Below are 6,000 nucleotides of genomic sequence, written 5' to 3' on the forward strand. Positions count from 1 at the left end.
ATAGAATGTAAAATGCTATAGGCTCGTGCTAATAACGTTAGCATGTTGTATTTGTTTGGAAAACATGTTTAGAATAAGACAGTTGTTTTGTCAGTGAACCTTGTGAGTTGTTATGGAGCCAAATTATGTACTGTTACCTTTGATGTTACTGTTGTCCCTGGCTTCAAATGAGTAGAGGAAAAGTCCACTAGCAACCAGGCTAATTTATACAATGTAAAAATGCCATAGGCTTGTGCTAATTATGTTAGCATGTTGTATTTGTGGGGAAAATGTGTCCAGATAAGACAAGTGTTTGTCTGTGAATGCTGCAACTTTTTGAATCAACTAAACTTTACAGCACTAGTGTTTTGGAACATTTTCCTCCACTGTGTAGATATAGTGACTGCAAATATCACTAAAAGTCAACTGTAGCTTCAGATACGGTGTCTATAAATATGAAAGAACAGCTTTACTGTAATCAAAACTAAACATCCAATCTCAGTTTATTCCCATTATGCTATCCTACACATCTTCCTGTCCTCAGCTATGGCTCCGCTGGCTCAGAGCGTCTATTCCTCTATCAGCCCCTCAGGGGAGCACATACAAGCAAATCAGTGTTTGTCTACTCTGGAGTCCTGCTCACTTTTTCTTTTACACGGACGGCCACTCGCTGATAGATGGTCTATAATCTTGATGACTGTTCCGTTTAATGCATCAGGTTCCAGTCAATGAGGCCGGAAAGGATCATTATCCTAATCATGGTGGGAGGGAATTCAATTTCAGCAGACACAACACAATGACAGCAACAGTGTTTTATATTATTATTGTTCCTGTGTGGAGGTTTACTTTATTTCTAGATTGGTCTTCCTGGGGAATAAACACATTTTTAAATGTCTGCTGCTGAAAATGTGACAAACCCTGTTAATTTCTTTTTTGTTTTGTTTTTAAAAAATGATGAGTCCCTAAATGAACAACCAGCAGTGGAGCTGCAAAGATTAGTCGAATAGAATATTAAGTAGCCATAATTTTAACATCGTTTTATCATGTTGAGTCATTTTTTAACGTCTTTTGCTTTCAGCTTCTCAAATGTGAGTATTTAGAGATTCTGTTTGTCTTCTTTGGTAACTTAATATCTTTAAGTCAGACAAAATAAGACCTCACTTTGGACTCTGGGAAACTGGAAACAGACATTTTCACTGTTTTCTGACAGTCTCTAGACTAATCAGTTATTTGAGAAAAATGGTAGTTTAATTGACCCTTTGCTAAGTCCCAGCCTGGACGCAGACTGGCCATAACGTAGCATCGGGCCGGCTCAGACCAGGGTCCACCAACAACCCAGCTGTGCTCCATTGACTCTAATGCAATGGTTTCAGATTTCCTTCATTTTCAGGCTGGTTTTGTGGATTTGGAGCTAAATGTTGTGCCTGGGGCACGTCGTGTATTAATGATACTCGTTACCTGGAGAGGTTGGAAAAAGATATACGTTTCTTCCCTGTTCCAAAACCAAAATCAAACCCTGAAAGTGTAGGGTTAGCTAGCTACTGAAGATATAGCCTACTGAATGTATACACATGCTGCTTTTGCTGTTTAATGATTGTAACAGTGAAACAAAGACCGACCCTGCTGTACAGGAACCAGTGAAGGGAAACTTTGCTGATGTTCAACCAGCTGTGTGTCATCACAGTGTGCGCAGATGAGCGTTGTTTGACTTCCCCTGGAGATCCCTGCCTGTCCAGCAGCACAGGAGTGAAGCCAAACACCATTCATCTGCACACACTGTGATGACACACAGCTGGTTCAATATCAGCAAAGTTTCCCTTTATATTCATTGTCTTGTGTGGCGATCAGCAGTGATGTGGTGGTTCACTTTTACACTGTGATCTGTAGCCTATAGTTCGGCTTTAGCTTCTAACTATCTTTGTCTTTTTAACCTGTTGTTGCTGCTGAGTCAGTTTGACATCCTGGATATATCCTTCAAACACAGACTGTAGACCCCTCTGTCTGCTTCTCTCTGGAATCACTGTTTCATTTGTCCAAAAATATGATAATATTTCTGCAGGGAGTGCAGTTAGTTACAGTGTGAGCTCCATGCTTACTGCGACAGCATGTTGGACCATCGCAAAGGGACGGGGCTTAGAGAAAGGTCAGTTGATAATGAAAATAATTGTAAGTTGCAGCCCTATAACCAGAAGACTAAACTCAGTGGCCTGATACATTTGTTCGAGCTGTTTTGCTCTGTGTATTTTAATAAGAATCAAGGGGGATTAAAAGTGGCAGCCCAACATCCTGAGCACAGTGTTTATATCAATTACGAGACGTACATGAAATTATACAAGCCGGCAAAATGATAAAAGATGAAACGTCAATTATAGTGAGGGTCACATTAATCTTGTTTGCTGAGCCTTGATTGTGATGAAAGAGCTCTTAATTTCCAGTTGCATTCTCCTGCTGACACAAAGAGAATCATCATCCTCTCTTTTTGATATCACATCAGCGCCTCTCCTTAAACTGGTCTGTGGTGGAATGGCGGGAGATGAAGGGGGAGCTAGTGTGTGTGTGTGTGTGTGTGTTGGGTGGGGATTTTGATTGACAGCTCCTGGAGGTGAAAGGGGAGGTTAGTGAAGCGAATGCCTGCAAATGTAAAGAAAAGCAGATGGGGATTGTAAGATGGTGTCCTTTTTCTGTTAAAGGTAATGGATGGGTTTGTCAGTCATTTGTCAACATCTCACTACCACACACACACACACACACACACACACATTTTAAGGCTTGTTTAACAGCATCTCGAGGTATGTAGCTCAGTTGCCTTGTGTTTAGATTAAAGGAGACAGGGGCTGCCATCAGGGGATAATCCCTGGAGGAAAGTCCAAGTTTAGTCTACACCTAAATGGCTCCATGAGTCAACAAACACACAGGACACACACAACGTCCACAACAGACAATATAATGAAGGAGCTCTGGTGTTTTTAGGCATGTGACAACAGATGTTTGCTAATTTTAGCAGGTTCCCCCGACACAGATTTAACGGACACGGACTACATCCAACGGCCAAGTAGCACGTACGTTCTGTGCCTGCGTGAGAGAGGGCGGAGTGACAGAGTGGTACATCAGCCGAGGTGTTACCTATCTGTGCAGCCAAGCACTGCAGCACCTCCACTGGCTATTACATTCAGACGGTCAGGCTCCACTTCACTCAGCTGCCCGATAAACCCGCTGCTTCTTTCCACTTTAACCTGAATAACAAACCAGGGCTCGGTGCTCCAGTTGGATCCAAACGGAGAGCCAGGGCTAGCTGGGAAGCTAGCGAAGGCTAACTGGCTGTGCTTCCCTCCGTCATGCTGCGCAACCCGCTCCCAGCTTCCCCCGGCTAACTGGCTGTGCTTCCCTCCGGTCATGCTCCCAGCTAGCTCCGGTTTGTTATACAGGTTAAAGAGGGAAGAAGCAGCGGGTCTGTTGGGCAGCTGAGTGAAGTGGAGCACGAGGAGGAATCACCGGTTAGCCCCAGTTTCACTTCAGGCAGATTCACTCGCGACAGGGGTGAGGAAATAAAACCTTAACAGCCAATCAGAGTGATCTCTTTCACCGACTAGCTCAGCCACTGATTCAACATGCTCAATCGGCCAAAAAGCTGCCGACGCCGAAGGCCCGACGGTGCGGGACACACCGCAAAAACTAGGCCGACAGACGCTCACCGACAGCCTGACTTTGGTCGATGGCCGACCATCGGCTTGGTGTGTCAGGGCCTTAAAAGCCACTGCTATGGACCATAGTGCGTCTTGCCATACACTGCCACCCAATTGGACCATAGTGCGTCTTGCCATACACTGCCACCCAATGGCCAGGTGTTGTAAGTGCAACACAAATCTCTAAAAACCAAGATGGCCGATGGAACGCAAAAAATGTTGCGCAGCTCAGGAAATTATCACCAATCCTACTATAATAGGAGACCCTTGCAGGTAAATACAATTTGTAAACATCAAGTAACATCTAAGACGTAATGCAGTTGTTAAAATGTTCAAGTACTGATTTTATGTTGGGAGGAAATTACAGTTAATCATCTGTCCTCTAAACTGGACATCATGCAGCACTGGCTTTATTTAGATTTTTTCTGCAGTGAGTTTTTGGGCTGTAGATAAATTGATTTATGATATTGGACTGTAACTTGCAGAAAACTTTCATTGAAATCAAAATATAGTTTAACAGGGGAGGTGTGTGAGGGGCTGAGGAGTCAAGAGGAAGGAGCTGAATGAGGGAGGGGGAGGTGTAGAAAGAGAGAGAGAGAGAGAGAGAGAGAGAGAGAGAGAGAGGCTGAGGAGTCTGAAGCAAGGTTCAGCGCTTTTGCACAGGCATTGAACAGTATTGGATTTTATCAGAATAAATACAAAATATACACTCTAGTTTAACAGCATTAAAAATATATTTTTATAGGTTCACAAAATACATCAATTTTTTTCATTTCTTCAGTTGAAAACTTAAACGCACACCATCCACCCAAATGGACATGTAAAAAAAAAACTCCTTGAAAATTTTTGTTTTTCCATGCCTAAAGAGGAATAAAAACACTTTGGAAAAAAATCATGACTGAGGTAGTCATAATTCATGCGTGAAAGGGATAAATATTTCATGAAAAGCACCAATAGTCTACAATAATTCGGTCAACAAAAATTGTGATGATGTGGTGATTTTCTCTGTATCGTCCAACCCTAGCACAGACTCAGTGAGACGTAATCTCTCTCAGTCATCACTTACGACCCACTAGAGGTTTTTGGCAGTGCATCTTTCTGTAGAGACTCTATGCTTTGCCTGTATTTTCTGAGTTTCTTCTCATTTTCTATGCTTGGTATGTTTATGGATGTGTAGCCCCACAGTGCTCAGGTGAGGCTGGGACTTTATAAAAAGCGACCAGGTGCCAGACTGTAAGCACCAGGCGTCCAAGAGCGTATTGCTGGAAAAAATGTCATCACTCTGCGGGCCACGGCACATCTTGATGGCTGTCAGCGACACATTGACCAAAGTTGTTTGTGTCAGTGTGTTGGATCTGTTTTATCGTCAAATTGTCCAAATGATCTTCCACAAAATGATTTCTAAGCTTTTGTGTTTTTATATGAGCACGATTTGGTTTGAAGGAAAAGCACAAACATACTCTGCCACATGGTTTTGAGCTGGTTTAATTGCTACTGACACACTGATGCACCCCCTGCTGCGCTTCTTCTCCCACTGTGGCGTATTCAGTTTTACAGAGAGTCACCCAAATATCAAATAGGTGTGAAAGAAACCTGTGTTAGGAAAATGCTATTTTGGTGTCATAGTCCAAAGTCTCTAGTTTGTTGTTATATCAAGCTTGTGAATGCAATTTTCTCCAGATGGTTTCCTAAAAAATGTTTTGACCTTTTCTGTCTAATTCCCTCTAAAGCAGACATGGAGATAGGGAGAGTGGTCAGGTGATGATGGAAACAAAGAAAGCATGGACATCTTGGTTTTTAGTATGTTGCGACTGATTGGCAGCATGCATGTATCTTGGGTTTGGTTTACTGGAGCAACAACCGCTCATACATTATTGAAATTGGCAGAGGCATCCTGCCTCTCCCCCTGGTAGAGGGAGGAATAGACTCTGTGGGGTTGGAGAAGGGCAAAGCTCTCAGCTTTAATTAGCCACACAGGGCAACCCACTCCTCCTTCTCTCACTTCTGATCCCCTCCATGCTCCTCTCTCCTCTATGTGCCGACATTTGCAGCCAAAACGTTGCAAACTGTAAGAGAAGGTGTTCTTGGGTTTATTTGATTTTTAAAAGCTGCACACAGATTCAGGTCGGGCTGTGTTGTAATTGGTTAGCTGTTTTGCTGCAGTGCAACACAGATGAAGAATAAGCTGCTTGAATGGGTTAAACTTCACCAGGCAAAGCTCTGCAGTAGTGAAAACTGACCTCAGTATTGGTTTGTAGTATATGTTTCAGCATCAGTGTCTGGTTGGTCTCCGGTTCAGGCGCAGCAAATTACAAAATCAAATAACATTTATGTGTCT

The sequence above is a fragment of the Epinephelus moara genome, chromosome 18 (assembly GCF_006386435.1).
Source record: "Epinephelus moara isolate mb chromosome 18, YSFRI_EMoa_1.0, whole genome shotgun sequence".
In the NCBI taxonomy this organism is placed as follows: domain Eukaryota; kingdom Metazoa; phylum Chordata; class Actinopteri; order Perciformes; family Serranidae; genus Epinephelus; species Epinephelus moara.